The sequence below is a fragment of the Sphaerodactylus townsendi genome, linkage group LG13 (assembly GCF_021028975.2).
Source record: "Sphaerodactylus townsendi isolate TG3544 linkage group LG13, MPM_Stown_v2.3, whole genome shotgun sequence".
Taxonomy (NCBI): domain Eukaryota; kingdom Metazoa; phylum Chordata; class Lepidosauria; order Squamata; family Sphaerodactylidae; genus Sphaerodactylus; species Sphaerodactylus townsendi.
The window spans coordinates 2217017-2227511 of NC_059437.1; positions in this window are offsets into that span (position 1 = coordinate 2217017).

The following is a 10495-nucleotide window of genomic DNA, read 5'->3' on the forward strand; positions in this document are numbered from 1 at the left end:
GCGGCTTGAGAGCCGCATGCGGCTCTTCTGCACTTGCGCTGCGGCTCCACGAGCCGAGCCACCAGCCCCATCCATGCCCGCCCTGCAGGCAGCAGGGCAAGCGCACCAATTGCCTGCGGCCGGCTGGGCCACGCCGCGGGCTTCCCCTCTCACCCGCCCCGTTTGAGCGGGGCGGGTGCTTTCCTGGCGGCCGGCAAGGCTGAGCTGCTGGCTTCATCCTTGCCTGCCCTGCAGGCAGCAGGGCGGGCGCACCAATTGCCCGGCTTCCCCTCTCGCCCGCCCCGTTGGAGCGGCGAGGCTGAGCTGCTGGCCGCATCCTTGCCCGCCCTGCAGGCAGCAGGACGGACGCATCCATGCGCTTCTCAGAATGAGCGGAGTAAAAGGTAAAAAACCCAATATATATAGTGTTATCTTTATTTTAAATGTCAAAAATTATTTGCGGCTCCAAGTGTTTTCTTTTCCCGTGGAAAAAGGGTCCAAATGGCTCTTTGAGTGTTAAAGGTTCCCTACCCCTGGGCTAGCAGGTCAGGCCAGGGGGATCGCTGCTCTCCTCTTGTGGGCAAACAGAGGGCGATGTATTTTTCCCAGGACTCAAGCCGAAAAACAACTCTCATAAATCCTTGCGACAGAACGTGCAATCATGGAGATATCTGGTCAGATTTACATTTGAATCTGACGTCCAAAGAATACTTTTTACAGCAGTTAGGGAGGGTAGGTTTTTTTACTCAGCTAAATAAGAGAACACCCCTGCCCTTTAGTTTCTTTCTTTCTTTCTTTCTTTCTTTCTTTCTTTCTTTCTTTCTTTCTTTCTTTCTTTCTTTCTTTCTTTCTTTCTTTCTTTCTTTCTTTCTTTCTTTCTTTCTTTCTTTCTTACTTACTAAATAAACCACTGTGCCCCCGGAAGTTCCTCTCTTTTCTCAGTATCAACAATGCATGTGTTCCGGATTGTTTTCAACGTCATCAACCCCAAATAACCAGTAAAACTATCGCAATGGGGGTGGGTTGAGACTCTTCAGAGCCTGGGATCCAATTCTGCCTCAGATGTTGTCAAGTATCGCTTTGTTATTCCCATGTTTGTCATTCAAGAAAACTGGATTTCAAAAAGACGCAGCCAAAAGCATAAAGCAACAGCTTCAAGTTGTCACTTGTGGCCACTTCGCCGTCTCCCCTGATGCACCCCAGCCTTTCGAGAGCCGTGTAGAGGTCACTTCGAGAAGCAACCGCCGAGACATTTCATCAGCCCCTTTAGAAAGTTCAGAGGATCGGCATGACATCACGGGCCTGACCCTTCGCTAATCACATTATATGCTGTTTAAATTAACACGGCTGAGCTTGGTCTGATAACGCTCTAAAATACCATTTCGTTGTAAATTAGATTACTTGGCCACTTAGGTCAGCTCTTGTGTGAGGTCTCCTCTCAGATGACTTCCCTTCCTCCCCTCCGTCCCCTAAATTGAATCAGGTTGCCGTGATTCGAGACAGCAAAAGAAAAAAGCCAAGCATTTTAGTCGCGTGGGCAAGAGACTCCATTCATCCATTCCCCCGTCCTCGCTTCTTGAACCAGAATCCTTGCTTTCTCTCTCTGAGGTGCAGGTTTTATTTTAATTTACACGCAGGACAGTATAGACCAGTGATGGCGAACCTTTTCGAGACCGAGTGCCCAAACTGCAACCGAAAACCCACTTATTTATTGCAAAGTGCCAACACGGCAATTTAACCTGAATGCTGAGGTTTTGGTTTAGAAAAAAACAGTTGGCTCCAAGGCACACATTACATAGGAGTAGGCTTGGTGGTAGTCGGAGGCTTTGCTTTGAAGCAACCATGCAACGCTTTGAATGGGTGAATCACGACCCTAGGAGGGTTTAGAACAGGGGCCCCCAAACTACGGCCCAAGCTGGGGCCAGTCGCCAGCCCCTGAAGGCATTTATCCGGCCCGCCAGGCACGGCGGCGATGGCTCCATTCATGTGCAGTGGGGGCTCGAGGGAGAGGAGGAACCGGCCCCAACGGCTGTTGATTGCAATTACATGATGGCACCCCCAAGTCTCCATGAATTTTCTGACCCAGAGTTGGAAAACTCCACACGTGGCAACTCCTGCTCCAGCCCTTCCCTCTCGGCTACTCCCATGTGTTTGCTCTCAGGCTTTCTGGTTCCGCCTCACTCCCATTGGCATCAGCCAGTGGGCTGGTGAATCACTGCGCTATTGGCTGCTAGGGAGGGAAGAACCCAGGAAGATACCTGATCCTGGGTTAGATGGAATGCTTCATTGGGAAAGTTCTGCTTTTTTTTACAGGGGAAGGTATTCCACAGCCTCCCCAACAATATTTGGAGCCCACCCTATACTTGACATACTTTGGTCACTGTTCTAAAAATAGACCATGACAGAAAGGCTGAAAGGTGAAATCAAACATTTTACAATCATTTGTGCATAGGAATTTGTTCATAGTTTTTTTTAGTCTGGCCCTCCAACAGTCTGAGGGACAGTGAACTGGCCCCCTGTTTAAAAAGTTTGGGGACCCCTGGTTTAGAAGCAAGCCCTATTGCCAGCAACCGAGCTTACTTCCAGGAAAAGGTTTGTGCTTTAGTTCTTCCCATGAAAATTAGTGGAGTTTAACAGCACATAACAGGGTTACCTACACATCATGCCCAGCGGCCCAGGCCAGCCTAGATGTGTGTGTGTGGGGGGGGATTTTCCGGGGGGCCCCACACGATGAACTCTGTGCACGCATGCCCACAGAGAGGGCTCTGAGTGCCACCTCTGGCACCCGTGCCATAGGTTCGCCACCACTGGTATAGACCCATTCACCATGTCTGCCAGCCCTGGATCTCAGGGTGGGCGTTGAGACATTCTTGGCCCTCTGACCAAGAGCAATCTTGTGGTGAGTTCTCCCCCTCCTTGCTAGGACATCTACGGCCATTTATGATGTGAAACTATGGCCATTTGCACAGTTACGTTCTGCCATGCAACAAGCTGACCTTTCCTTCACCATAGACTTTTCTTCGTGCATTGTTTTGGGGGGCAGAGCAGAAAAGTGGCATGGTTTCTAAAATGCTGGCAAAACACGACGTCTCCTGTTGCTTCGTTTTTCTTATGGCTAATGCTGGTGGTTGAAAGAGGTGCCTTCCTTGCAAATAAAGGCTGTTGTTTTGGACCAGTTTGTCAAGAGGTGGGATCCAGCAGGTTCTCACCAGTTCCCGAGAGTGGGTTACTAATTATTTGGGTGTGCCGAGAGGGGGTTACTCTGGTCGCAGAGCGAGGAATCAAACCCGGTTCCTCCAGATTAGATACACGAGCTCTTAACCTCCTACGCCACTGCTGCTCCATTAGCGTTGTCACCTCCAGGTTGGAGATTTTTGGGCTGGAGCCTAGGGAAGGTGGGGGTGGGGATAGGGGGCGGGGTTTCAATGGAATATAATACTATAGAGTGCACCTTACAAAACAGCCATTTTTCTAGGTGAACTGATCTGTGTCTCCTGGAAATCACCTGTAGTGGGTGGGAAATCTCCAGGCACCACTTGGAGGTTGGGAACTCCTCATCGTCAGCGTCTCCTTTGCCTCCAAACCCTCACTAAAGTCCCCAACACTGCACCCTCACGGGGCTTCCTTCAGGTCTTAAAAAGCATTACTAGAGGCCAATAGTTTAGTGAGGCATACTTTAACAATGTGTTGCCAGATCTGTTCGCTCCTCCGAATTCCCAGTTTCCCCTCTGCGTGTGTAAAGTGACATCAAGGCACAGCCGACTTATGGCAACCCCTGACGGGGTTTTCAAGGCGAGAGACTAACAGAGGTGGTTTGTCATGGCCTTCCTCTGCACAAGAACCTGTCAGGATGATGCTGATGTGTGTTCTGTCCTTGCATTTTTCCCGCCTGTCAGCCCTGGCTTTAGGGAAAACTGTCTCCTTGCGCCCATCTTTCGAAGAAGTTTTCCGGTCCTGAGCTCAATTGGACAGTAGGTGATAAGGAAACTGCAGCCATTAAAGAAGCTCTCAGTACTTGGCGCCATTTGGTTAGAGGGGGCTGCCCGCTCTTTCCAAGTTTGGTCGGATCATAAAAACCTGTCAGCTCTGCCCCCACCCCCCCACTCCCAGTAAAATGTCAGCTAAGCAATTGCGGTGGGCTGATTTTTTTTCCAGTTTCCAGTGCATTTTTCCCTGGAAAAACCAACAGATTAGCGGACGCGCTCTCCCGCCTTCCTCAGGGGGCGGATACCTCCTTACACACCATTCCACGTACTGTACTCTCTCCATCACAATTGGGTCTCGCAGTCACCCGGTCCCAAACTCGCACGCAGTCTGATCCGCCCCTGGTTTCATCACCACGGCCGACTCTCCTCCCAGGTATCCTGATATGATTTCCTCTTTCTTACATGACTTTCTCACGGCGGGGAACAGCCCCGTTCCGGAGAGTGTTACTGTGTTACTGTTACTGCGGGACGGGGCGTGGCAAAAAGGAGACTGTTGGTATGTGCTGCTGCATCTCAGAAAAACTGTGCTTCTTGCTGGCCATGATGCTAAACAAGCGGGGCATTTTGGATTTTTGAAAACGTTACATCTGCTACGCAGCCAATTTTGGTGGCGCACCATGCAAAAGGACATTGAGGCTTATGTAAAAAAGTGTCCTATTTGCGCTGAAGCCAAATTCATCCCAGGAAAAACCCATGGGTTGTTGCAGCCTATTCCTCCTCCCAACCAGCCATGGCAGGTTATTTCCATGGACTTTATCACAGATCTCCCGGAAAGCCAAGGCAATACTGTCTTGTGGGTGGTGGAGGACCTGTTTTCTAAATAAGCGTATTTCATACCTTGTTCCACCATTCCCTCTGCCCCCAAGTTAGCAAGATTATTCATTCAGCACATCTATCGATTACACTGCACCCCGTCTAAGATAATTTCAGACAGGGGTCCTCAATTTGTTTCTAAGTTTTGGAAGGTGTTTCTGGCCCTCTTGGGAGCTGAATCGGCTTTATCTTCTCCTTATCACATGCAATCTGACAGCCAATCGGAACATACGAATCAGACTTTGGAACAATATTTGCGATGCTACACTAACTATCATCAGAATAATTGGGCAGACTTGCTGCCTTTTGCTGAATATGCGAATAACAATGCTGTGCGTACCAGCACCCAGAAAGCTCCTTTTGAGATCGTCTCTGGACGTTCTGCCCCACCATTTCCTCTTTTGGGCTCAGACCCATTACAGCCTGCTGAACTCAATGACTGGATCCAAACCATTGTAAAAGGTTGGGACTCAATCGGAATAGCTCTGCACAAAGCCCAGGAGTCCCAGAAAACACAAGCGGATAAGCATCGGATTCCTTTTCCCTTGCACATGGATGACTGGGTGTATCTTTCCACAAAAAATCTCCGGGATGTACATAAATATTCCAAGCTTGGGAAAAAGTTTATTGGTCCCTTTAAGATTGAACAAGTTATCAATAATGTTGAGTTGCCTAAATCACTTAGCAGTATTCATCCTGTCTTTCATTCCAGCTTGCTCAAGCGGGCTCCAGATTTTGATGCCTGGCATGGCTCCCCCGAACGCCCTCATCCGGTTCTGATTGATGGGCACAAGCATTACGAAATCGACGCCATTCTGGATTCCCACATGCACCACCAGCAGTTACAATATCTGGTTTCATGGGTGGGGTTTCCTACAGGTCATGATCAGTGGGTCTATGCTACAGATGTCCACACCCCTATTCTTGTTACTGCTTTCCACAAAGAATTTCCTGACAAACCCGAGGGGGGGGAGTTTCTTAGGAGAGGCGGAATGTCAGGATAATATTGATGTGTGTTCTGACCTTGCATTTTTCCTGCCTGTCAGGCCTGGCTCTCTGCCTGAACTGGGGATGTTTTGCTTTCACGTTATCTCGACTTGACTGTGTGAAACTATGCACTGTTGATTTTCATTTGGCGGGAAGGAGGCTTGCTACTGTGTTAAAGCTATTATCAAAGTTCTGAGGCTCTCAGACCTCGCATTGCCTGTATTCGACTATGACTGCCAGTACAATAAAGAACTGAAAATGGTTACTTTTGCGTGGACTTTACTAGTTCATTACAGAACCCTGGCATTCGTTGGTGGTCTCCCATGCCGTGGCTGACCCTGCTTAGCTTCTGAGATCTGGTGAGATCAGGCCAGCCTGGGCCAGCCAGGTGAGGGCCTAGCTTTCCCTGCACCTTATATTTCTACAACAAAAGGTAAAGGTAGTCTCCTGTGCAAACACTGGGTCAACACAAACTCATGGGGTAATGTCACATCACGACATCTACTAGGCAGACTTTGTCTTCAGGCAGACTTTGCCGCTGCCTTCCCCAGCTGTCTACACTTCACCACCCGCAAGCTGGGTACTCATTTTACCGACATTTGGAAGGCTGAGTCAACTTCGAGCTGCCTGACTTGAATCAGACTTTTGTGGAGTTCAAACTCGGGTCATGAGCAGAGTTTTGACTTCAGTACTGCTGTTTACCACTCTGTGCAACGGGCTAGCAAGTTACTTTAAGATGAAGAGTTGAGTTTTGGTGCTGTGTTTTTCTCTACCTGAAGGAGTCTCAAAGCAGCTTACAATCACAACCCCTTCCCCTCCTCATGAAAGACACCTTGTGAGGTCAGTGGGGCTGAGAGAGTTGGGAGAGAACTATCACTCGCCAAAGGTCACTCAGCAGGCTTCACGTAGAAGAGAGGGGAACTGATTCCGGTTCCCCAGATTACACTCTGCCGCTCTTCACTGCTACACTACCCTGGCTCATTGAAAAAGAATGAAATCTGGAAACTCAGAGGAGATGGTACATAATGAAATAGAATATAGAATAACAGTGATGGCGAACCTTTTTGAGACCGAGTGGCCAAATTTCAACCCCAAACCCACTTATTTATCGCAAAGTGCCAACCCGGCAATTTAACCTGAAAAGTGAGGTTTTAGTTTAGAAAAAACTGTTGGCTCCGAGGCGTGCGTTGCTCTGGAGTAAGCTTGGTGGTAGTCGGTGGCTTTGCTTTGAAGCAACCGTGCAACTCTTCCAACGGGTGAATCACGACCCTAGAAGGGTTTACTCAGAAGCAAGCCCCATTGCCAGCAACCGAGCTTACTCCCAGGTAAAGGATCACGCTTCAGTTCTTCCCATGAAAATCAGTGGGGTTTAACAGCGCTTAACAGGGTTACCTACACTGCTTCCCCAAAACTAGGTCTTAGATTTAATGCTAATAATCAAGCCCAGCAGCCCAGACCAGCCTAGATGTGTGTGTGGGGGGGCTCTGTTTGCGCGTGCCCACAGAGAGGGTTCTGAGTGCCATCTCTGGCACCCGTGCCATAGGTTCGCCACCACTGTTCTATAATGCTCTACCAATCACCACATTTTTGAAGCCCTCTGGTGGCATGGGGGGAAATGGCAGTATCAGGGAAAACAACCACATGAATCCTGTGGTCACTGTGTATGCCTTCGACTCCATTTCTAGACAACTTCTATGGCAGAAACTCCTGGCTTTACGAATTGATTTAAGACTACTCCACCTGATCAAACAACTTCACACTGATACATCCTGCCAGATTAAATGCTCGCAAGAGGGCTTGCTAACAAAAAATATCACCGTCACGAAAGGAGTTAAGCAAGGCTGTGTTCTAGCCCCCACACTGTTCAATATTTTCCTGAATGACCTAGCCCCGGCCTTATCAGAAATTAATAGTCATCCTCCCGTGTTAAATGCATTGCCAGTGCCATTAATGTTATACGCAGATAAGCCACCACAGCTCAAGCGGAAATGCGGGGACTCAAACCCGGTTCCTCCAGATTAGAGTACATCTGCTCTTAGCCACTACGCCACTGCTGGAGAGAAAGATGGGATATAAATCCAAACTCTTCTTCTCTTGGTTGGCTGCTAGCATATGCCAATACCTATCACCAATTGGCCATGCTGGCAGGGGCTGATGGGAATTGTAGTCCATGAACATCTGGAGAGCAGCAGGTTGCAGACCCCTGAGTTAGAGTGACAGATGATTATCTAGGGGACCCAGGTTTGAATCCCTGTTTGTGCCATGGAAGCTTGCAGGGAGATCTTGGGCCAGTCACACACACACTTGGGCGTAACCTACCTCACAGGGTTGTTGTGAGGAGAACAGTGCAAGCCACTTTGGGTCTCCATTGAGGAGGAAAGGGGAGGGTATAAATGAGGTAAATCAATCAATCAATCCCAATGGTTCCAAATGAGTGTTAGTTGCTGGCTGGTCACCTAGTGGCCACCACCATCGGAACCTGTTATTAAAATTTTTGGATCCCACCACTGAGTGCATTCCACTGTCGAACAGCCCTGACAGTCAGGGAGTTCTTCCTAATGTTTAGGTGGAATCTCTTTTCCTTCATCTTGAACCCATGAGTCCTGGTCCTAGTCTCTGAAGCAGCAGAAAACTAGCTTGCTCCCTCATCAACATGACATCCATTCAGATATCTAAACATGGCTATCATGTCACCTCTTAACATTCTCTTCACTAAACCAAACATCCTCAACTCCCTAAGTCTCTCCTCGTAGGACATGGATTCCAGACCTTTTGCCATTCTGGTTGCCCTCCATCTTGTCAACGTTCTTATTGAATTGCGATGCCCAAAACTGTACACAATATTCCAGGTGAGATCTAACCAATGCAGAATAAAGAGGTACAATTACACCCTTCGATCTTGAAGAAGAAGAGTTTGGATTTATATCCCCCCTTTCTCTCCTGCAGGAGACTCAAAGGGGCTTACAATCTCCTTGCCCTTCCCCCCTTACAACAAACACCCTGTGAGGTAGGTGGGGCTGAGAGAGCTCTGAGAAGCTGTGACTAGCCCAAGGTCACCCAGCTGGCGTGTGTGGGAGTGCACAGGCTAATCTGAATTCCCCAGATAAGCCTCCACAGCTCAGGCGGCAGAGCTGGGAATCAAACCCGGTTCCTCCAGATTAGATACATGAGCTCTTAACCTCGTACGCCACTGCTGCTCCTATTGATTGACACTCCTATTGATACAGTAGAGGAACAGTTGGATTTATATCCTGCTTTTCTCTACTGCAAAGAGTTTCAAAGCAGCTTACAACTCCTTCCCTTCCCCTCCCCACAACAGAGACCTTGTGAGGTAGGTGGAGCTTAGAGTGTTCTGAGAGCAGAGGCATACCGCCACAAAATGGCACCACTTGCTTACTTGTCCACCCACCCTGCGTGCCTCTGGCTTGCTCCAAGGCACGCAGGGCAGGTGAGCAAATGAGCAAGCAGCACAACCTACTTACTGACTTCCTCACAACTTACTGGAAGGCAAGGGGGCCTCTTTTTTCTTCTTGCAGCGGCAGGGGGAGTTTGCAGGGAGCGGGGGGGTTCAGCTGGGGGTAGCTGCAGGGGGAGGGGGGCTAAAATGCACTGCCCACATGACCCAGGTGGATGACGCCTGGGTGAAATGACCCCCTTGGCCCCACTAGAGATGCCACTTACAGAGAACTGTGACTAGCCCAAGATCACCCAGCAGGCTTCAGGTGTAGGAGCGGGAAAACAAATCCAGTTCGCCAGATTAGAGTTTGCTGCTTGTGTGGAGGAGTGGGGAATCAAACCCAGTTCTTCAGATTAGAGTCCACTGCTCTAATCTGCAATTTGTCACACTGGCTTTAACTACACCACACTGGCTCTCACACTAGAGAATGGAAGGACATTGCCAATATTGGATGGCACAGACAACACTTTAAGTGGTTGGTTTTGCTAGGTCCAGTTACTGTCTTGCGAAAGTAGACAGGGGGACAGAAGTGGCTAGGAAACACAGCCTTATTCTCAATGTTATAAGTTTGTAAACAGGTAACATGGAAAAGAAGGCACACACTCGTCCAGTGATAGCTGATGTGAAAGTTATCCATTTTATATTAGAGAGGGGACTAATTGTGCAATTGAGTCCCACAAAAGTAGAAGATAATCACTGATCACCACTCGACTGTAGCCCTTTCCTTTTTCCTACTGAAAGGATTGCTCCAAAGGCTGAGATGCTGGAGGGCCCAGGGGTGTATTGGCAAGAACCCCACTGAGGGCATACGCACAATTCCCCTTCCGACAGCCCGTTATGTAGAAGCTACCTCCTGATACACAGAAACATCCTGTCAACCTGGCAATAAAGAATTAGCAACAGTCTCAATGTTAGGTAGGTTGGGACACTATGGAGTCAGGAGTCAGGGCTGCACAACTATATCCATCCATTCATTCATTAATCAGACTTATATGCTGCTGCCCCCCCACCCCAATAGGGCTCAGATGTGCCTAGATCCTTTCCAATTCCAGGGTCATATATAGCCAGTGTTCGGGTACCAGACTAGGATCTGGGAGACCCAGGTTCGAAACCCCCCCTCTGCCATGGAAACCTGTTGGGTGACCTTGAGCCGGTCCCTCTCTCTCACAGTCAGCCCTAACTTACCTTAAGGCATAGGTGTCAAACTCGCGGCCCTCCAGATGTATAATGCATAATGCTGGCGGGGGATGATGGGAACTGTAGTCCATAACAT